Genomic DNA, 12171 nt, shown 5'->3' with positions numbered 1-12171 from the left:
TTTGCTTCCAAATGGGAGTAGATCCTGTCTTGAAGAATTCTCTCCAGTAATTTCCGTACCACTGATGTAAAGCTCACCAGCATGTAGTTCCCTGGATTATCCTTGCTACCCTTCTTAAACAAAGGAACAACATTGGCTATTCTCCAGTCTTCCGGGACATCACCTGAAGACAGTGAGGATCCAAAGATTTCTGTCAAGGCCTCAGCAATTTCCTCTCTAGCCTCCTTCAGTATTCTGGGGTAGATCCCATTAGGCCCTGGGGACTTATCTACCTTAATATTTTTCAAGACGCCCAACACCTCGTCTTTTTGGATCTCAGTGTGACCCAGGCTATCTACACACCCTTCTCCAGATTCAACATCCACCAATTCCTTCTCTTTGGTGAATACTGATGCAAAGTATTCATTTAGTACCTCACCCATTTCCTCTGGCTCCACACAGATTCCCCCGCCTGTCCTTCAGTGGGCCCACCCTTTCCCTGGCCACCCTCTTGCTTTTTATGTACGTTCAAGTAACATAAAGGATATTAAAGCAGTACCAACTCCTCAAGATGAGGACAATCTTCGAAGATCTCAAGGTCATTTTAATATCCTGACTCTAAACACTCCCAATTTCATTCAAAAACTGTCCTTGCAAAGGGGATTGTTGAGAAAGTATGTGCTTCTCCTCCAGCATGAAGACCACTAATACCTTCTCAACAAAGCGCTGAAACAGTCATTATAAGAAGCATCAACATTGCAATTACGGTCTCAGGGAGACAAATATCTTGGAGTTAGATACATGTATACTGCAGAAAGGTGAACCGAATACTTTTGATCAAAATCTCTGCCTGCAATGCAATCCATGACTACTTCAACCATGCAACTATTCCAACATCAAATGGGAGATAGCTTTAGTGTTTGGAATTATGTGTTTTCATACCCATCTACTCAGCAAAGTATTCATGGTAGAGACTGACCTCAATGTGGTGAAAAACATTAACGAGTACACCACCAATATTGCAACATCTCTTGATAAAGATTCGAAGTTACGGCTGTGAGCTCAGGTATGAGTCAGATGACTTGATGGTCACATAAGATACACTTAGCATATTGCAAAAAGCAGAAGCTATAGCCTTGGATCTTCATGTGGATTTCATTGACATAAAAATTGAAGATGCTGTCCAAATTGATCTGGTATGTTTTGCGCATTGCAAATACCTACATTGTATGAAGAAATAGCAAAACATTCCACACAATAGAAACAATGGAAAACCATTAGTGAAGCATCTCCATGAACATGAGACCATTTTGAACTTATTGGGAAGAGCTAGACATCTGTCTGGGAGTCAATTTTAAAGATAGGCAGGTTATCAAACCAGAGTCTTTGCAACCTGATATCCTTCAACAATTTCATCACTCATACATGGGCATGGATTGGATGGGAAGACTCACAAGACAGTCTATTGGCCAGGTATGAACAATAACATTGAAGGGAATTTATGCATGGCGGCATGGCTAAGGTATTAAATGAATACTTTGCATCCATCTTTACCAAGAAGGTAGATCTTACCAGGGCATGGTTAGAGACGAGGAAACTCTGTCCCGAGAAGGTTTCAAAATTGATAAGAGGAAGTGTTGAATAGACTGTTGGTACTTAAAGGCATCAAGGCACTAGGACTCAGCTGGAGGCCCACCTGATGCAGGGGCTGTTCAATAAGCGTGCTAACTCGGCACTTAAGTCGTTAGGATGGGAGGTGTTGGGGCGGTGAGGGGAAACAGGGGTCTTAAATGCTGTGGTTAATTAGCCACCTCTGTGGAGCAAGTTTCCAATTTCCACAGGAGTCTACCGGAAAACTCAGCCTCCACCATCCCCCCATCCCTCCCCGGCCCAACCCTCGAAGATGTTTTTTTCCATTACTCTCCAACAACCCTGTCTCAACATCTCCCCCAAGGCACTAGGAAGATTCTGGTCTGCATATGTATTACATTCACGTGGGGCAATGCTAGCTGTTCCTGAAGCTGATGCTGCTAGCGAAACTTTCATTGAACAAAGCCCAAGCCGCGTCAACTGTTTCCTTCATTTTCATTGGTCACAGGTTGCATGTAGACAGTCCAACATAACTGGAGTGCTCAGTATTTTTAACACTGCATTGCAATTGGTGAAAACGTTAAAGAGACTGACTGTTGCAGAATGTTGCGGAGCCCCAGGCTGACGATATATCTCTAGCTTTGTTGACCACACAGCAAAAGCCACAGCTTGAAATAAGAGAACATCTGATGGAGCTTCCAGAGGCTATCCGCACTCAAGCTATGATGATGAAAGTGTATTCCCAGGCCTTGTGGACTGCCATTGTCTCTGACGGGCACATGCCTGTCAACCTCCTTGGAGACACTGGTGACCCTCAGAAAGAACCAGGTCCTGCAGACCAGTCAGTAGATGTTGGAGATATACACTGAGCGTCATGCCATTGCTTAGTATATGAGCTCAATCCAGTAGTAGCAAGACTAGAGGGGACTGAGGTACAATGTCTCTTCGACTAGATTCTTGAGACAGTGGGGAGAGATAAGTGAACCTTGTAAGAGGGGAGGAGCAGCTGCCTTTAGCATCCGGACACTCCTCTCAGGTCTCTCTCATTGCAGGTAGTAGCTCATCAGATCCTCTGCCACTGCCAACAGTGTCACCATGACAGCAGAGGGGGAGGGTTTCTTGCACCAATGTAGGAGACCCTCAGCACGCTGAGATCCTCCAGGCAGCCAGAGGACATCCCAGATCACAGGGCAGCAAAGGTTATCAGGTTGCCTCTATTGCAGCTGCTAGCGCAAGGGTAGGAACACACATGATTTCAATTTAGGAAGAGTACCTACCTGCACTTGGGGTTCATAGGTGACTTGGGGATTTAAACATTAAGCCTTGTGTTGTTGTGCCCCTTAATAAAGGATTGATATATTTCATGCTACATCTCCTTCCATTCCATACAGCTCTTTGAGGCTGCAGTTACATCCTAGCTCCCCCAAGAGGCTGGAGGTGAGGCATGTCAACTGCCATTGGTAAATTTAGAAATTACATTGGGATATTCCTGATCCTAATTTTACACCCCACCTTCCCACCTCCAAACCCATGCCACATGGCCCGGTAAAGTTCAACGCAATCAATCATCAGGACTAGTTAGTATAAATCTGTGTTATCTGATTCCCCATCAGCAGCAACATGGGATAACTGTTAGTTATGATAAATTAAGCTTTTATTAATATATTTTGACAACTCTGACGCCTTATTATCATTAATCTACATTACAGTGTATTTATACTTAATTATTTTGTGTTTGATCTATTTCATTGATTATACTCCACACGCAAGGTTTGGGCCTCAAGGTTTATGGAACACGTGTGATTTGAAAAAAGTGGGAATTGGAATCCAAGCAGGTATTTGACAATCATTAGACACGGTTGGACACGTGAAGTTGTGTCATTGCCTTTGGCTCAAAATTGATTGCCTGTCTTAAGACAAGCAATTTGCTGAGGATTTGAGATCTCAGTGCAATGGGACCTCTGGAGGTAATGAACTTCAGTTTAAAAGTTTGAGGAAAAGAAGTGCGCTCCAAGATGTATAGACTGAAGCTCTGAGTTAAATCTCGTGGGAAGCTGAGACTGAGCTTGGTTGAAGAGGTGTCTGATAGAAATTAGATTACCTCTTTACAACAGTCCATCAGTATACCAAATGCTTCATGACTACTCAAAGTAAATCTAGTCAGCTTGCACCAGTGAGTTGCGATGCAGCAAACTTTCAGTGGAAACACTCGCAATTCCTGAGAATTACTGCACCCAGAAGAAAATAATAAATCTTCCAAACTACACCCAAGATAATTGATCATGCGGTGATGTAATATCCCCAGCCTGACATATCGCTGGTTAAATTCACACAGCAACTTTTGGGACGAACTGGGGAAGTCTCAAATTCAACATCAAAATATTTCATGCCTGGAGATTTGATTCACAGTGCATGCAATGTTTGAATTTTAAATGTATTGTACAATGTGCAGATCGATATCCAAAGTGAGTGGAAATTATTTTTTTTTCATGTAAATTTAAAATACCCAAATCATTTTTTTTTTCAATTAAGGGGCAATTTAGCGTGGCCAATCCACCTAACCTGCACACCTTTTTGGGTTGTGGGGATGAGACCCATGCAGAAATGGGGAGAATGTTCAAACTCCACACGGACTTTGACCTGGGGCTGGGATTGAACCCAGCCAGGTCCTCAGCGTCTTGAGGCAGCAGTGCTACCCCTAGTGGAAATTAATTTCATGGGGAAAAATGTTCAGCTTGGTCATTTGAGGAACAATTGGCCTGAATTATCCCTCCTCCCCAACCCATTGTTATAAAATCAGTTTAATTGTGTTGTATTGACTTCCTTAGATTAAACATTGACTGGGATCAAAAGGGAATTATAACTGATGTACCATCAATGACGACAGACAAGAGTCGGAAGAGCAAACTGAGGCTTTAATCAGCTAAAAGCTACCTGCTGGCAGCCAGTCCCAGAATGAGGGCAGGGCTGGAGGTTAGCTACCTTTATACTTGAGCCCGAGGGGCATAGCCAGCAGGCACAAACCCAGACATGTAACAAACAGTAAGAACAGTAAATACAATAAGTAAGAACAGTATGTACAATATAATACAGTGGTTCACCACATTCACCCCCTGTTAAAAAAAAAGAGTCCGGCGGGGATGAAATGGACAAGTTGAATTAGAGATCGATTCTGTCGGGGGCTTTGACCTTCCTCTGTGATCGCCTCTGTCCCGGCTGTGGTGAGGACACTGGTGTCGGATAACGTGTCGAGGCCTGCGTATCCAGGAGCGTGTCGTCTTCCGGATAAGTAGCAACGGAGGGAGACGGTGTAGAGTCAGGGGTAGTGGTGATGGCCGCTGGGGAACCTGCGGGTGCCAAGTCCCGAAGGGAGACTATGTCGTCCCGCCCGTCATGGTGTGCCACGTAGGCAGAAAAGGGGTTAGCATGGAGAAGGACCCGTTCGACCAGGGGATCCGACTTGTGACTCCTCGCAAGCTTCCGGAAGAGGGCGGGCCCTGGAACCGTCAGCCAGGACGGGAGAGAGACCCCTGAGGTGGACTTCCTGGGGAAGACAAACATTCTCTCGTGAGGTGTCGCATTGGTGGCGGTACACAGGAGCGACTGGATGGAGTGGAGCGCATCGGGAAGGACCTCCTGTCAGCAGGAGCCAGGGAGACTTCTAGACCGCAGGGCAAGAAGGACGGCCTTCCAGACCCTCGCGTTCTCCCTCTCCACCTATCCGTTTCCCCGGGGGTTGTAGCTGGTAGTCCTGCTTGAGGCGATGCCCTTGCTAAGCAGGAACTGACGCAGCTCATCACTCATGAAGGAGGAACCCCGATCGCTATGGATGTAAGTGGGGAAACCGACCAAGGTGAAGAGGCCGTGCAGGGCCTTGATGACTGTGGCAGAGGTCATGTCAGGGTACGGGATGGCGAAAGGGAAACGTGAGTACTCATCAATGATGTTGAGAAAGTACACATTAATTTCAGTGGCGGGGAGGGGCCCTTTGAAATCGATGCTGAGGCGCTCAAAGGGGCGGGAGGCCTTTACCAGTTGTGCTCTATCCGGCCGATAGAAGTGCGGTTTGCACTCCGCGCAGACCTGGCAGTCCCTGGTCATGGTCCTGACCTCCTCGATGGAGTAAGGCAGGTTGCGAGCCTTGATAAAATGAAAAAGACGGGTGACCCCCAGGTGACAGAGGTCATTGTGGAGGCCCAAAGACAGTCTACTTGTGCGCTGGCACATATACCGCGGGATAGGGCATCTGGGGGCTCATTGAGCTTCCCAGGTCGATACAAGATATCATAATTATAGGTGGAGAGTTCCTCCACCTTAGGATCTTGTCATTCTTGATCTTGCCCCGCTGCATTTTGTTAAACATGAAGGCAACCGACCGTTGGTTAGTGAGGAGAGTGAATCGCCTGCCGGCCAGGTAATGCCTCCAATGTCACACCGCTTCCACAATGGCCTGGGCTTCATTTTCGACGGAGGAGTGTCGAATTCCGGAGCCCTGGAGGGTACGGGAGAAGAAAGCCACGGGTCTGCCCGCCTGGTTGAGGGTAGCGGCCAGAGCAAAGTCAGGCGCATCGCTCTCCACCTGGAACGGGATGGACTCATCTACTGCGTGCATCGTGACTTTGGCAATATCTGTTTTGATGCGGTTGAAGGCTTGGCGGGCCTCAGCCGTCAGGAGAAAAATGGTGGATTTAATGAGTGGGCGGGCCTTGGCCGCATAATTGGGGACCCACTGGGTATAATAGGAAAAGAACCCCAGGCATCTCTTCAGGGCCTTAGGGCAGTAGGGGAGGGGAAGTTCCAGGAGGGGTCGCATGCGGTCAGGGTCAGGCCCTAGGACTCGGTTTTCCACAACATAGCCAAGGGTGGCCAGGCGAGTTGTGCGGAAAACGCATTTCTCCTTATTGTATGTCAGGTTAAGGAGCTTGGCGGTATGGAGGAAATGTTGGAGGTTAGTGTCATGGTCCTGCTGGTCATGGCCGCAGATGGTGACATTATCCAGATATGGGAAAGTGGCCCGCAGCCCGTATTGGTCAACCATTCGGTCCATCTCCCGTTGGAAGACGGAGACCCCATTGATGGCGCCGAAGGGGATCCTGAGGAAGTGGTAGAGGTGGCCATCTGCCTTGAAGGCAGTGTATTGGCGGTCCTCCGGGCAGATAGGGAGCTGGTGGTACGCGGACTTCAAGTCAATAGTGGAGAAGACTCGATACTGCGCAATCTGATTGTCCATGTCAGATATGCAGGGGAGAAGGTACGCATCGAGCTGAGGGTACCGGTTGATGGTCTGACTGTAGTCGATGGCCAGCCAATGCTTCTCCCCAGTTTTGACGACCACCACTTGAGCTCTCCAGGGGCTAATACTGGCCTCTGTGATCCCTTCCCGCAGGAGTCGCTGGACCTCCGACCTGATAAAGGCCTTGTCCCGAGCACTGTATCGTCTGCTCCGAGTGACGATGGGCTTACAGTCCGGGGTGAGGTTAGCAAAGAGCGGGGGTGGGATGACCTTAAGGGTCGAAAGGCTACAGATGGTGAGAGGGGGCAGGGGTCCATCGAACTCCATGGTATATAAAACAAAAAAGAGTGGCTAAGGTAAATATTGGGTCTTTAGAGGATGTGAAGGGAGATTTAATAATGGGAGATGAGGAAATGGCTGAGGAACTGAACAGGTTTTTTGGGTCGGTCTTCACAGAGCAAGGCACAAATAACATGCCAGTGACTGATGGAAATGAGGCTATGCCAGGTGAGGACCTTGAGAGGATTGTTATCACTAAGGAGGTAGTGATGGGAATAGGGCTAAAGGTAGACAAGTCTCCTGGCCCTGATGGAATGCATCCCAGAGTGCTAAAAGCGATGGCTAGGGAAATTGCAAATGCACTAGTGATAATTTACCAAAATTCACTAGAGTCTGGGGTGGTCCCGGCGGATTGGAAATTAGCAAACGTGACACCACTGTTTAAAAAAGGAGATAAGCAGAAAGCGGGTAATTATAGGCCAGTGAGCTTAACTTCGGAATAGGGAAGATGCTGTAATCTATCATCAAGGAAGAAATAGCGAGGTATCTGGATGGAAATTGTCCCATTGGGCAGACGCAGCATGGGTTCATAAAGGGCAGGTCGTGCCAAACTAATTTAATGGAATTTTTTGAGGACATTACCAGTGCGGTAGATAACGGGGAGTCAATGGATGTGGTATATCTGGATTTCCAGAAAGCCTTTGACAAGGTGCCACAAAGATGCATGTCATTAAGGGGAAAGAAGTAGTAGCATGGATAGAGGATTGGTTAATTAATAGAAAGCAAAGAGTGGGGATTAATGGGTGTTTCTCTGGTTAGCAATCAGTAGCTAGTGGTGTCCCTCAGGGATCAGTGTTGGGCCCACAACTGTTCACAATTTACACAGATGATTTGGAGTTGGGGACCAAGGGCAATTTGTCCAAATTTGCAGACGACACTAAGGTGAGTGGTAAAGCAAAAAGTGCAGAGGATACTGGAAGTCTGCAGAGGGATTTGGATAGGTTAAATGAATGGGCTAGGGTCTGGCAGGTGGAATACAATGTTGACAAATATGAGGTTATCCATTTTGGTAGGAATAACAGCAAAAGGGATTATTATTTAAATGATAAAATATTAAAACATGCTGCTGTGCAGAGAGACCTAGGTGTGCTAGTGCATGAGTCGCAAAACGTTGGCTTACAGGTGCAACAGGTGATTAAGAAGGCAAATGGAATTTTGTCCTTCATTGCTAGAGGGATGGCGTTTAAGACTAGGGAGGTTATGCTGCAATTGTATAAGGTGTTAGTGAGGCCACACCTGGAGTATTGTGTTCAGTTTTGGTCTCCTTACTTGAGAAAGGACATATTGGCACTGGAGGGTGTGCAGAGGAGATTCACCAGGTTAATCCCAGAGCTGAAGGGGTTGGATTACGAGGAGAGGTTGAGTAGACTGGGACTGTACTAGTTGGAATTTAGAAGGATGAGGGGGGATCTTATAGAAACATATAAAATTATGAAGGGAATAGATAGGATAGATGCAGGCAGTTTGTTTCCACTGGCGGGTGAAAGCAGAACTAGGGGGCATAGCCTCAAAATAAGGGGAAGTAGATTTAGGACTGAGTTTAGGAGGAACCTCTTCACCCAAAGGGTTGTGAATCTATGAAATTCCTTGCCCAGTGAAGCAGTAGAGGCTCCTTCATTACATGTTTTTAAGATAAAGATAGATAGTTTTTTGAAGAATAAAGGGATTAAGGGTTATGGTGTTCGGGCCGGAAAGTGGAGCTGAGTCCACAAAAGATCAGCCATGATCTCATTGAATGGTGGAGCAGGCTCGAAGGGCCAGATGGCTCCTAGTTCTTATGTTCTTATGTAAGACTTTTGAGATGGCATTGGAAATGTAGACCTCGTATTACAGCAGCGCAGAGTTGGGGGAGGATGTAGAGCTTGAAATTTTTGTACTCGACGCCCCGTACTGTAAGGGTTGCGACACAGTACCCATGGACTACCACGGAATGTGATTCAGAAGCCAGGGAGATTTTCTGGGTCGCGGGTAAAATTGGGAAGGAGCAGCACCGTACCATATCTGGGTGAATGAAACTCTCCGTGCTCCCGGAGTCGAAGAGGCAGGTTGTCTCGTGGCCGTTGATCCGGACGGCCATCATGGATTTAGTGAGGTGATGAGGTCGAGATTGGTCGAGGGTGGTGGAGGAGAGCTTCAGAAGGTGGGTGGGCTGATCGAGGGTAGCGGAGTCCAGCATACAATCTGGTGAGCAAGGGTTCCGGGAGGCGGAGTGGTGATTCCAAGATGGCGGCCCCCACGGGTCGCACATGGCGGATGACGTGGAAGATGGGGGCGGTCCCCGCGGGCTACACGCAGCGCAGCTGAGTTTAGAAACAGGTCAGGCCTGGTAGACTTTAGAGAAGTGTCCCTTCTTTTTGCACCCCTTGCAGATCGTGCTCTTCGCTGGGCAGCGTTATATGGGGTGCTTACCCTGGCCACAGAAGTAACATTTCGGGCCTCCGGAGCTGGCGGGTCGCTGCGCGGCACAGGCTTGCGGCGACCCTGGATTGGGTGACTGCGGCAGCCACGACGTCCACGAGGGTGCCGCGTGGTCGGAGATGTAGGCATCCATGTTATGGAAAGCCACGTCCAACGAGTCCAAGAGTTGTGCTGTGTCTTGGAGGTCGCGTGTACCCCGTTCTAGTCGGCGCTGGCAGATGTAATTAGATTTTATGCAATTCAGTGTGCTTGACAGCCGATACCTCCTTACAACTGCAGTTCTGGCCAAGTACCCGCAAGGCGCGCAGAAATTCAGCTTGCAATTTTTTACGGCGCTGTCACCGCATGGCAAGGTGATGCCTAGCGTACACCTCGTTGACTTCCTTAACATACTGCCCCTTCAACAGCGTTATCGCATCCTCGTACGAGGTAGCATCTCTGATAAGAAGGAAAACTTGCGGGCTCACCCGGGGGTTGAGAACTCGCAGCTTGTGGGTCTCAGCGACGGTGGCGGAGGAATCAATGTAAGATTCGAAGCCGCTTAGCCAGTGTTCAAACATGGCAGTGGCGTCGGCTGCTTGGGGGTCCAGCTCCAGGCGATTAGGCTTGAGCGATGGATCCATCTTCAAATTTTAGCTGATTAAATTGATGTACCATCAATGACGACAGACGAGAGTCGGAAGAGTAAACTGTGGCTTTAATCAGCTAAAAGATACCTGCTGGCAGCCAGTCCCAGAATGATGGCAGGGCTGGAGGTTAGCTACCTTTATACTTGAGCCCAAGGGGCGGAGCCAGCAGGGACAAACCCAGACATGTAACAAACAGTAAGAACAGTAACTACAATAAGTCAGAACAGTATGTACAATATAATACAGTGGTTCACTACAATAACCCTACCTCTGCCAGATTACACTCCTTTAAATGGAAAACTTAACTCCATCCCCCTTGTGCACCGAAGGATTGGGAATTCAACCAAAACTACAAGAAGTCTGGCAGCAATGCAATTCCTCTGTGGCTAATTACAATTAATAATCTCTCCTTTTCATTATTTATGTTTGTGTGCATGTGTGTGCAGATCTTTGTTCTGAGGGTTTGTAGTTTCTTTAAATTGTTTGTGGAATATGACAATGGGTTTAAGAATTTTTGAAATGGACTTTGAAGAGTTTGCATCAATTGTAAAGTGATCAATTACAACTTTCTTGAATGATAAGGAATACTAGTCCATATGACCTGCCCCCTCTGACCTGGAAGCAATTCCAAGAAGAAGGGAGTCAAGACAGAAACTATGTAGCCAGCCACAAAGGAGAGCAGCAGCTAATGAAAAGCTACAACAGAGAAGAGGATTGTGAAGGCAAATTTAAAAGGAGCTGCTTGTGATTAAAACACTTAAACAGGATGGAAAACTGAAAACAGGGTCAGAGCAGAGTTGGGAATTGGATAATTTTATTGCTGGTCTTCAATTTTGCCAGAGCCAACCAGATTGGTTTTTAAAAATGGAGGATAGCGATGAGGACAGTCAGAGGATACAGCAGGATTTAGATTGTTTGGAGAGTTGGGCGGAGAGATGGCAGATGGAGTTTAATCCGGACAAATGTGAGGTAATGCATTTTGGAAGGTCTAATGCAGGTAGGGAATATACAGTGAATGGTAGAATCCTCAAGACTATTGAAAGTCAGAGAGATCTAGGAGTACAGGTCCACAGGTCACTGAAAGGGGCAACACAGGTGGAGAAGGTAGTCAAGAAGGCATACGGCATGCTTTCCTTCATTGGCCGGGGCATTGAGTATAAGAATTGGCAAGTCATGTTGCAGTTGTATATAGTTAGGCCACACTTGGAGTATAGTGTTCAATTCTGGTCGCCACACTACCAGAAGAATGTGGAGGCTTTAGAGAGGGTGCAGAAGAGATTTACCAGAATGTTGCTTGGTATGGAGGGCATTAGCTATGAGGAGCGGTTGAATAAACTCGGTTTGTACTCACTGGAACGACGGCGGTTGAGAGGCGACCTGATAGAGGTCTACAAAATTATGAGGGGCATAGACAGAGTGGATAGTCAGAGGCTTTTCCCCAGGGTAGAGGGGTCAATTACTAGGGGGCATAGGTTTAAGGTGAGAGGGGCAAGGTTTAGAGTAGATGTACGAGGCAAGTTGTTTACACAGAGGGTGGTGGGTGCCTGGAACTCGTTACCGGAGGAGGTGGTGGAAGCAGGGACGATAGTGACATTTAAGGGGCATCTTGACAAATACATGAATAGGATGGGAATAGGGGGATACGGACCCAGGAAATGTGGAAGATTGTAGTTTAGTCGGGCAGCATGGTCGGCACGGGCTTGGAGGGCCGAAGGGTCTGTTCCTGTGCTGTACATTTCTTTGTTCTTTGTTCTTGTTCTTTGAGGGCGGGATTCTCTATTAGATGCTGTCGAAATTGGGAAATGCAATTTGATGGAGAATAGCACCGATTTGATGCCAAATCACGATTCTCCGTCACCTCCAAAATGGCGTCAATGCGTTTCACTCTGCACGTACAATAGGCACTATTTAGGGCAGCACGGTGGCGCAGTAGTTATCATTGCTGCCTCACGGTGCCGAGATCCCAGGTTCGATACCAGCTCT

This window comes from Scyliorhinus torazame, chromosome 22, assembly GCF_047496885.1.
Source record: "Scyliorhinus torazame isolate Kashiwa2021f chromosome 22, sScyTor2.1, whole genome shotgun sequence".
In the NCBI taxonomy this organism is placed as follows: Eukaryota; Metazoa; Chordata; class Chondrichthyes; order Carcharhiniformes; family Scyliorhinidae; genus Scyliorhinus; species Scyliorhinus torazame.
The sequence above is the reverse complement of the archived record's forward strand: the minus strand, read 5'-3'. Positions refer to the sequence as shown.